The 11,977-nt window shown below is 37.8% G+C and overlaps 1 protein-coding gene across 7 annotated transcripts in view; it reads right to left on the bottom strand.

Annotated features, from left to right (window-relative positions):
• Window positions 1-11,977, bottom strand: part of Dlg2 (discs large MAGUK scaffold protein 2) — a 1,953,494-nt gene that overhangs the window by 1,339,192 nt on the left and 602,325 nt on the right. The gene's annotated exons all lie outside the window — the stretch shown is intronic.

Raw genomic sequence — 11,977 nt, 5'->3', positions numbered from 1 at the left:
GTGAAGAATTGAAATTTAACCAATGAGTTACTTATATTTCTGGAGAGCCCGAGTGTTGTCCTATTAGATACTTTACCATGGGATTGAATCTGGCAGACTGTAGATGCAGAGGGAACCCTTCTCCCTTTGTAGCCTAACAGCTCCGCACTACATTCCAAGCTTTTCTGATGCAGTGCCCTGTTTGGCAAATACTACAAACCACCGCAAACATGCCTCACTCTTCCATTTCTCTGTGTGGAACAGAGCAGCACCAAAAGGTTCAGTGTATCTTAGAGTCCCCTAAACCTAAGCTGGGTCCACCAGGGGTGCTCTCCAGTTCCATAGCAAGGAAGTATAACCTCTTACTGCCCTGTCCTGGAATATCATCAGGTCTGTCTTCCAGGGATATTTAAAGTTGTTAGGCTCTCTAATAAAACCATGCATCCAAATTCTCCAGTGCTATGCTTTGTTGATAAACAACCATCAGAGATACAGGGTGGGACTGGAACAAAACAGAGGGGACAATTCAACCAGCAGGATGAAAAATGATATAAAATGCTCAGTTGGTTCTGGGAGGCAGAGAGAGAGAGAGAGAGAGAGAGAGAGAGAGAGAGAGAGAGAGAGTTCTATTCACATGAATCTATGAGGAGGGGGTTTAATTAACAAACATTTTTCAGGTCTTACTGTCTGTTGCTATCCTTGACAGGCAACAGATATTGCAAATTAATTGGATTTTTATTCATCCAAGGCAAGGTTCTAAACTCTTTCTCCAGCTTCAGGGAGCCCTAATGCTCAGCTAGAATTCTAAAGCTATCTGGTGAAATGCGAGCAGACATGAACAGTTCTCACTGCAGTAAAAATAGTGGGAGGAAAAAGATTGGTGATGCCTTTGCCACAGCAACAGGGAAGAACCGCATCACTCACAGGGAAAAAGCTGCAGTGACTTTTAGGGTTTTCCTTTAACGTGTTTTGCATAAGCCACCTCCCCTTTGGAGCCTGCAGCGGTGCTGAGGCTCTGGCAGAGTCTTTGGGCATCTCTCCTGGGCAGTGAGGTGAGGATGCTTCAGAGGGTACAAGGTAATTCAGAGAGAGGAATTAAAGAGCTAGGTTTTTCTACTTCCCTCTTAATGATAAGCGTTCAGAAAGTGTCGTCACTTCTGACTAAATAGCTATTTTGGGCTGTCATTGTTTGTGGCTTTTTTAGGAAGAAGAAAAGCAATCTTAGCTTAAGCTGGAGATTGTTTAGCAATGAAAGAGAAGAGAGCCACTTAATTTGATTCCCAGCTCTGTCTGTCATAGTAGACTGGGTAATTACAAACTGTAAGAGCTTGTAACATAGCTGTGACTTTCCAGGGCATTAGAAAAAAATGGATGCCCAGGTCCTATCACTCCCCAACTTTTATTAATGGCTTCAAAACAGAGCCTGTCGTTTCAGTTCATACTGCCTCCTTCAGAGGTCATAGCAGGTTACCTCTCCTGCAGCTCTTCCCAGTAAATGAACACAACCATACCGGAAGCTGTGGTAAACGGGGAGGATTTAAAACCTGCCTGTCTCCACTAGGGTTCAGGAGATTCTCAGGAAAAACAAAATCAATAGACAAATGTACTGTTAAGTAAATTTTTCATTAGGAATTAGAGTAAAAGGCACTATGTATGTTTTTATTGCTGCTTTGGTGGTCTCCAGCCTGTCTGGTACCCCAATACAGGAAGAGAGAGGAATTCTCACAGTCTCAGAGATGCACACTGGTAGGAAACAGACGAAAGTGAAGTTGGAAGAACTTAAGAGTTTCAGCCACCGCTTTAAAGTATGTGCATACCAAAGGAAAACTATGGCCTTGAAGACCTATCTAACACTCTTAAGTGACCTTACCTATCTCACAGAATCCCAGTGCAGGATTGGGCTAGAGCTGCAGATCTACTGTTTAGTTTTAGACAAGGATAACAGACATTTTCATCATTTTCCTTGTAGGAAATGAAGCATTAACTTGAATCACAGGGTCCAATAGAAAGGTCCTTTATTAATGGGCTGGTAAGATGCCTCAGCAGGTAAATGTGCTTGCAGAAAAGCCTGACAACCGAGTTCAATACTCAGAACCAAGGGTAGAAGAAGAGAAACAAGTTCTGTAAACTGTCTTCTAGCCAACAAACACACACACCATGGCATGCATCTCATACCCCACCCCACCCTCACACAGTAAGTATGATTTGAAAAATGTATTCTCTGTTCTTAGTCAAAAACTACACTGTGGTAGTATATCTACAAGAACAACATTTACTATTGTAAAACAAAATTCTAATTGGCTACAGAGTTTTAGAGGGAGTAGAGTAAATCTATGTTTCGATACCACAAGTAGTAATCTCAGAAAAATATCATTCATGTCAAACTGTTTGCCATTTGAAAAACAGAATAATGTGTAGCTCATAATGTGGTTGAGAATATTAAAGATGAATCATGTCAGCAAAAACCTAGTTGAATCAATGAGTTTGGTATAAAAATCAAAACTGCAAACATTTTAAAAGAAAACATAGTTTTGGTTTTATATAATATTGAAGGGACCGATGTTACACCTGGAAAAATAATTATACTATAAAAAATATAAACTGCCTGCTTTGGTAAAGAATATATGATAGTAAATAAAAAATAGAAAACTATCTGCAGCATATTTGATTAGAAATTCCTTAAAAGACCTTTCATAAATCACCAAGAAAAATAAGTAAATTTTACAAAGCAAATGAAAAAATAATAATTCAAAAGTGGCTACAAATATATTAAAAATGCTCCAACTCTTATATAAGGAAAAGCATAAAATTAGAAAATGCTTTTTAATTGTTGATTACTTTCAATGCAATGATTTAATCTCTAAGAATATGATCTAAACACATTGAATGAAATTTAAAGAACTAATAAAAATATTAAAAAAAGAATTCAACTCAGGTGTATGTATATCACGTGGTATTGAGTATACATGTTCATATAGGGCCAGCATAAAAATGGGAAGACAGCTATATATGTGTATGTGCAAGTATGTAAATGTCAGATGTTGATGCCAGGTACATTTCTCAAACTTTCTGCACCCTATTTTTTTTTAAGTCTGGTACTCCACAATTTGGGTAGGCTGGCTGGCCTCTGAGGACACTTAAAAGCAATGCTATCATTCCTGATTTGTTTTCCTATGTATACTGGTGATCTGATCTTAAATCTTCATGCTTTCACTGTAAGCCCTTTACCAATTGAACTATCTCTACAGCCCCTGGTTTGAAACTTTAATAATTCTTTGAAACATAACTTAGGAGCTAGAGAGATACCTCAGCATTTCAGAGTCTTTGTTGTTCTTGAAAGAGACCTGAATTTGATTCCCAGAACCAACATTGCAGGTAGCGGAGTTCATAACCAACTGTAACCTTAAACTAAAGGGATCTAATGACCTCTTCTGGCCTCTATGGACACCTCTTTATACATATGTGTGCAGGCTTGCACATATAGACCCACAGACACACAGTTAAAGCTAAAATGACTTAAAAATAACATAGATTTGTAAAAGAAAGAAAAGGTAAGGCAATATGAGAGTATTGTTTGTCAAAAATATAATAATAGTGCCATTGTTTATTAATATGTATAAGTAATTCATATTGATTGGCATCGTTTTTCTTATCTGTAAAATTAGGATGATGGACACCCAAGTTCTGTTTTGCATGTAGTTAGAATATCTTTATAACTTGAACTTTTTGTTTTGTTTTGTTTTGTTTTGTTTTGTTTAGATAAACCTGATGAGGTAAGTATGGATGCTAAAAAGCCACTGGGTTATAATCCAAAACAAACAGATTAAAATTTCTGGGGAAGGACTTAGGGTTCAATATCTTATAAAGTTTCCTGTTTGGTTCCAAAATTGAGCTAAAGTTAATATTACTGCCTTAGATCAGGGTTCATCAGCAAAGCCATTCAATAAAGCAATGGGTAGTAAATATCTCAGGTTTGTAAGATATGGTACCATATGGTACCATCATAGTGGGGTATTCCTGTGACAACCTGACTATGTTTTGGGGAGGACTGTGGAAGGACTTTGGAACTTTGAGCTAGAAGAGCCACTGGTTGTTAAGAACTCTGTGGGATGTTCTGTAGGAGCCTGGAAGATCATGTTGAGAACAGTGCCAAGATGGAGGCCTGGCTTGTGAAATTTCAGAGGGAAGATTAAAGTCTCTTATCAGTGCCATGTTGTTTTGATTGTGAAGATTCTGTTGTTTTGGTTAGCTGGGGCTGAAATATCCACTGTGATTAACAAGATACCAGAACTACTAAAGCAAAAACTTTGCATTACTGGGACTATTGATGCTGGTTAGCTGGAGCTAAGAAATTAATGGTGATTAAGAAGAAACCAGCATCACTGAGGTGACATCTTCAGGGAAGTGTTTTCTGAGTGCACAAAGAGGCTATGTTCCATAGATAGCCAAGGCTGTACCTTGTGCTGCAGTCATAGCTACACAACACTGATGTTCTAACAGCAAAATGTCCTATATAAACGCCTATGTGAGGGTCAGTGTATAATCAATTTTTAAGAAACTTTATTAATACTCATTAAAATTGGAATTCTATACCATGTTATGTCCTTGTCTGATTCCTGAGTGGAAGCTCAACCCTGTTGAGTAAGGGGCCATGTCCACACAGTACTTTCTTGTCTTGAAATTAGACCTTGGGCTTCCAGTCACAAAAAGGAAACAAAACAAATCTGGGTTTAAATCCATTTTCTGTCATTTCACAACTGCGTGACCTTGTGCTGGTTACATAACCCCTCTCTGCTAGAGAGTATTTCTCTGCCAAATAAAGAGAACAAACCAACCCCACAGTAATGTTGTAAGAGTGAAAATAATGAAACTTGCAAACATCCTGCCTTCCTACCTGGTGCATAGTCAGTTTAATCACAGGTACTTTGTAGTGTAAAAAGGCTAGAATGGCAGAGAGGAGATAAATAAGACAATGCCTTCATACTCTAACAAGATTCTGTGTCTATGGGACACTGCTTGCGAGCTGAGTGATGACCCAGCATTTGTGTAAGATTTCTAAGCTGGTTTTAAAGGGATCTCAAGAAGTTCAGTCCTCTTATAGACCTGGAACTGGCTCTCTGCCACTGAGCTTTCTTGAACCTTCTTTGGAAATTTTCTGAGATAATAATAATAACTAATTTACAGGCTACAAAGCACACCAAACATATTATAAGTTTTTGGTAAGGCATCTCTAAAAGTAGAAGAGAAATATACTACAAATATCTTAAAGTATCAAGGGAAAGTGGAATCTCTTTGATGTCTGCTTATCTTAAAATCCATATAAATGTTAATTGTAGGCTGAAAATATATCTATACTTGTGTTAGTGTTTTTATATTACTTACAGGCTCTGATTATTTAATATATTATGAAGACTGGAAAGTAATGAACTGTCTGATATGCTCACTGCAGGGTATGCTAGGGTATTCCTGCTTTACTTCAAACTTTGATTCTGGATACTAACGTGGAGATTCTTCATACTAACATTGAAGTATTATGACTCTCTATGTCTAAGTGAAAAAAAAATGAGCAGAGTGCTTAGCTAAAAGTTTCAGATGTAAACAGGGGTGATGGGTTTATTCCAATACTCAATTTTCCAATTTGCAAGCTTAGGGAACATTTCTCAAAAAAATAAAAATAATTAGTACCTAAAATGCAATTCTAAGATATTTCAGATATTTCTTATAAGCATAAATATTTTAATGTCCCATTCATAACTACAATAAAATAGTGGTCATAAAAACCCATTTTGACAAAGAATTTCAAAATAAAATAATGTAAAGGAAGAATAAGCAGAAGCTGAAATTTAGCTAGTTTTGATGGAAATGCCAAAGGAAGACTCAACCACTGCCTTACATTAGCTTATGTAGACAACATGTGGAATAAACTAGCTTCTTAGATATCATAAATGGCTCTGTGAGGAGCCACATAATTTTTTTTTTAATTCAAGTAAACTCTTGGTCAATACTAAGCAAAATAATGAACATAGGAATATGACAGTAAAATGTCATTTGACAAAAAAAAAAAAATCATGCTTTTGTAAGGCCAGCTATGTACAAAGTATGCTAGAGAGGATTAGATTTCCAGCTCTGTAATTGTTTTCAAATTTCTAATGCAAACAGATGTCCAGATATTAGAAAGGAGAGGATGAGGGATCACTCTATAACAAGTATCCTCTCACACAGCTTTTCTCCGCCTTCCAACTCCTAACTTCCAGCAATATCTCCTTACAGTGCTGCTGTAACTAAAACCACCCCTCACAATTTAACAAATACCACTCAAGAATCTTAAAGGGGATAGGGCTGGTCCTGGTAGAAGCACGTAAAGATACACCTGGGAGCAAATGTAAGCACATGAACCAAAAATCCCTTTAAATTCCTTACCACAATTACTCAGGACCCCATATTGCCCTATGAATTGCTATGTATTTCTTTGTACCCTATTCTGTGGATAAGAAGAACTATCTAAGGATCCTGACCTTTACCTTGAAGTACAGGTGCTGAGGGACAGTGGAATAGATATACTTTACCTAAAAGAGAGTAGAGGAGGCTTCAGAGAAGCTCAGATTCAAAACCTGAGCACCCCTTAAAGACCACATCAAAACTCATCCTTCTGGAATCTTCCCTCATATTAGTGCTCCTTAAATACCTATACCATATGTAACACACATTGTCTGTCCTTTGGTATTTATTATGTAACAATGCACTCTCTGTTCTGATCACCCATTGCTTCTTACGCCCCGAGCTTATGTCCTTCACCCCACAATAAACAGAGAACAGGTGTCAACTGAAAAACAGTTCTCTTGTCGAAAAGGATATTTTTTGAATTCTTTCACAAACTAATAGATTGTCAAGTAGCTTACAAATAAAGAAGTGAAAATCTAACTTTTGCTAGCAAGGCTCAAATAGTGCCTGAAAATTTTATGGGAGTCTTTGAGCCATGTCCTTCATACTTTTTTAGAGGTAATTTCAAGTCCTCTCCACAGACTCATGCTTCAGAGCTTTCACTCTACTCATTCTTCTTAGCAATTGACTGCCTTTTACTTCATGGAGAAAAAAAAAAGTCCTCAACATCTATCACCAAATAAATTAGAACCAAGAATGGGAAACTCTTCTCCCAAACTTTCTCCTCCTCTGTCACAAAGACATCACTCTACCTGAGGTCACTCACCTCCATGTACCATCTGAGAGGCTAACCATTAGGAAGACCAGCACATCTATATATTCTCTGTTTGATGAGTATCTCTGTACTTGTTGAGGTTTCTCCAAAAATAAAAAATAAAATAAAAAATACAAAACCAACAAAACGAACCAAAACATCAAAAATGATCTGATTTCTACCATCACCATTCATTCGCATCTCCAAAATGGTTATAATATGAACTGTACCATGACTTCCCATCATCCTCCTGGACTTTAGCATCCCTTCATACCAACCTATTTTAAACAACAACACCTTGGTCTCCTTACCTCTGACTAACTCCTTACCATACTAGCTAGCTTACCCTTACCCACAACACACACAGTCTACTACTGTGAGCCCGGCATTTGACATGCCATCCAGCCAATAGCCATTCCTCGATCACATTCAACATGACTTCTCTAAAATTGTAAGCAAGACACTAATTAAAAACTTTTTTTCTTTCCCTCCCTCCCTCAATTAAAATCTTTTTAAATAAGCTACTTTGGTCATGGTATCTTCTCACAGTAATAGAATAGTAACTCAAACACAAACAATAGGTGATTTATTGAGTCATAATTTTTCCAAATATTTCTAGAATTAGTAAACTCTCCCCATATCTGTGACCATCATATGCATTCTTATGTTGTCTATATTCTCCAGAAGCTTGCTGAAGAAGCCACCAAAATATTTTCCTCAGTTATATTCTTGATCCCTTCATAGATACTTCTTTGTTATGTCTTTAGACATATACTTCTAAATGTGATCTTTAATAGGCATAAATCAAAAGAACCATTTCTTTTTCTTTATAGAAACAGATTGTTTTTCTGAACCACTGATGATTCCTCCGGCTCTTTAGGGAACACTTAGAAATGTCTAGAAACTCTTACTTTTTAACTAATAAAACTTGGGGATGATTTTACATTGGCAGGGAATGGGTAGAACTCAGAAATATTTCTGAACGTCCTTTTGTGCTCAAGAGAGCATCCCATGACGAGGAATTACTTTGTCCAAGATGCCCAATGATGATGAGATGTAAAGTTTGGTTAGAATACTAGAAAACCCATCATATTTTTAAATGAAAGTAAGGACATGACCACTCCTATGTATGGTTGAAGAGAAAGATTGTAGATATGAGAGAAAGCACAGCCAGAGGTTCGGAATAGTCCAGACTAAACATGGCAAGCAGAATAGACCAGGCCATAAGAAGTGAGAGAAGGGATGGGGCCTGGGAAGTGAGACAAGAATAGAAGAGAAAAAGGGTCCAAAGACCAAGAGAGCATGTAGTCAAACGGCTGAGGGTATATAGGAAAGAGCAGCTGGGGAAAGAGAAACAAAGATCACTGGCAGGAGAGGTTTAGGGTTGGGGGTAGTCAGAAGTGAGGAAAGGAGCCAGGACTCAATGCAAGTGATTGAAGTTAGGAAAGACTGGCTGGCCAGCTTTGATATATTAAATAGGCACCTCAGTGAGCCATTTGTCCTGGATTTTTTTGAGACCTAACAATTATGTTATATTTAATAGGTGTGTTTTTTAGATGTGCAATGGGTGGCAAGATGGCACATACCTACACTCACACAGATCAAGACTGAGCACAGGCTTGGCAGTAAGGGCCTTTAACTATTGTACATTTAAACATTGAGTCCCTCAAAGGGAATTAGTTACTTAAAATGACTCTGGAGAAAGTTTTAGGGATCCTTTATAAAACTTTCTCAAGCCCCTATTATTCATTTTTAAAATCAAGACCCCTTCATATCAAGATTTCATATGAATTTTGCTTGTGTCTAAGTAATTATAGTTTAAAACTAGACTACGATCATAATTAATATTTGTCATTGTTCTCATTCCTCTTCAGCTGTTAAAATGCACACAGAAGATCAAAAGGAAATGTATTCTGCAAATGTTACCTTCTTCTCACACCTATCAACCATTTTTCCTAATTCTAGCCTGGGGTGCTTAATTATGAGCAGACAGGAAATGAGAACAACAAAGTTATTAGTGGCAATGCTTCAGATTACTTAGGAACATTTGCCTAATGAGCAATCAATCTAAGATATAGATAAATTATATATACATATATATATAACCTTTTGTGAGTTTTTTTTCATTTCTTGAAGTAGTCCCAAAGGAAAATTTAATATATTCAAAGTTATAGTTTGATGCATTATTTTTAATTTCTTATGAGTATTAAAATATTAAGAAAGACCTATGAGATATAAAACAACACATTTACTTATAAATTATAAATGGTAAAAAGTTTAAAGTTACTTATTACAAATACAGAATTATATTGGAAATGATTTTAGGCAACTGATAAAGGGTCTGAAAACCCAATTCAAAGTCATATTAAGTAACTAAGTCAATTTAAATACCTATATATTCAAGTGGACAAGACTACATGTAATCTAGCAACATAAACTGGGTAGAAGGTAACCACAAGTGGCCAAGATTCAATGCAATGACGCAATTAATGCAAGAGTCATGCAAGGGCATAGCATCCATCTTCCCTTGTTTTGACCTTTGCTCCCAAACAGGACATAAAAGGACTAATCTCTCCTCAAAGTAATCCTAAGAGGTCTGCTTCTAAGCACTACATTGTGGCTTTCCTAGGCTAGAATGCTTTGGATCAGAACAGTACTGAGGACATCTCTCCATTAATGTCAGATGCCACACACATGAAGTCTCACCAACATGGCTGCCTAAACATGAGCTCAAGAAGTATGATACCAATAGAAATGCCAAAGTGGTTGAGAAAAAGGCCATGAGGCCTCAATTCTAAACAAAAATCCATAAACAACCAAGGGATGCTGAGACTGAGAGAAGTGGTCTTCAGGGAAAAGCACATCAATTGCCAAATGGTCAGCCACCACAGCATACATGCTAGTAATACTATATAGGCTAAGCAGGTTTTGTTAGGAATACATATGTATATGCACATACATATGCATATAATAATTAATGAAGAAAAGAGGCTATGAATTTGAAAGAGAGCAAGAGAGAGTATATGGGAGGATTTGAAGGGAGAAACAGGAAGAGAGAAATGTTGTAATTATGCTATAACCTCAAAATAAAATGAAACACAATAGAATGTAAATATTTTCCCCTACCTCCTTTTGAGTCCCTGAAAAATCAAACTGATGCTGGCTGTCTCTTTCTGTATAAGAAACCCTGAGGATGCAGCTGCTACCTACTATATCATCTTTGTTTATTCTTAGTAAATATTTTCAGAAACTGGTCATTGGTATTAGAGGACTGTTAATTTTAGTTTATCAGGATTAATGCCAGGTTTTATCTATTGTCCTAGTATAACTAACAACATAGCCTTTTCCATACAGAATATCTTTATTCAAAATAAATTGCATGGATACTGTAACTTTAAGTAAATTTGTTCCTTGGACAAAGGGATTAACAAGCAAAGAGATGTTAAGTAATAAGTGACAATGGGAAGTGAAGTGGAGAACTAGGTTCTCACTTCCTCTTTCCATCCTTGAAGTCAACTGTAAGGTTAGCTATCTGTAAGAGTTTATGTTTTCATTTTCTTTTTTTAACATTTTTAATTTATTCTTTCTGATTTCACACCATGCACCCCGTCCCATCTCACTCATCTCTCCATTTCCTCATATCCTCCCTCTGGTTTGCAACCTCTGCCCACACACACACACACACACACACACAAATAAAATTAAGACAAACCAAACCAAACAAAACAAACAGAAAACATCTCATCCTAGAATTGTAGTGTGTCCCAACGTGTCCCAGAGATCTCCCTGTTTACACATCTTTACTTGCAAATGTTTATTGCAATAGGTCATTGGTCTGGTTCGAGGTCTCTGGTTTCTGTGAGACCATCAATATTTGGTCCTCACAAGGACTCTTCCTGGTTATCTTGTTGTTACCTCGTGTCATGCTGCTGCAACTTCGGATCAGCAGAATTAGCCTTTTCATGTTCCCCAACAGTTCACAGATGATATAGATTTAGATCTATAGATGTTCTGAGGCGGTACAACTCAAAGTCCTGGATCTGGGCTGAGGTGAGAGCTGAGTTGGTTATCATGCTGGTTCTTCCTTATCTGTTCCTCCAGGGTGAACTCTCCAGCACTGGCACCATCTGCAGGAGACACAGTCAGCTCTGCAGCTCTCATGCCCAAATCTGCCTCATCTCTTCAGACTCCTCCAAAGCTGGCTCTACAATACTGCCCATTAGAAGCTCAGGGCCCACTCTCCCAAGTACCGCAGACTGAGAGGGGCTGAGGAGCTGGTCCAGCTCTTCTGCTGTCATATCCCTAGGGCTGGCACCCTCACTCCTTTGCCAGCATGGCCAGCTCTACTGTGTTTCCCAGGCTTCCCCTGAGTGCTGCAGCCAGGGAGCACTCTCATGACTACTGAGGCCTACTCTCATGACACTGAGGCCAGATCAGGCTTTAGTAATCAATTGATGGGATTTGAAGCATCATCATAGATAGTCTTCTCCTCCAAGCATTCCTGACACCCCTGCAGGATGATACAAGAGTTCCTAGGGCACATTCTTCTCCCTTTTGGAGCAGGCTAGTTTCCATTTTCCTTTCTCTCTCTGGTACATAGTGGGTCATTGCCTGTAGATTCCAGACTTTTCTTTTCTTTGAAAACAATTCACCATTGCCTTCTTTTGTACACTCCACTGTGTGTGTACAAAGATAAACCTTGATGTAGGAAAACATGAAGATAGACAGGAAGGCCAAAGATAGCAAGGGGCAGGACTTGATTGAGTCATTCCAGAATAAAAATTCTTCAATTTTCTGATCATA

The sequence above is a fragment of the Mastomys coucha genome, unplaced genomic scaffold, assembly GCF_008632895.1.
Source record: "Mastomys coucha isolate ucsf_1 unplaced genomic scaffold, UCSF_Mcou_1 pScaffold21, whole genome shotgun sequence".
Lineage (NCBI taxonomy): Eukaryota > Metazoa > Chordata > Mammalia > Rodentia > Muridae > Mastomys > Mastomys coucha.
The sequence above is the reverse complement of the archived record's forward strand: the minus strand, read 5'-3'. Positions and strand labels throughout refer to the sequence as shown.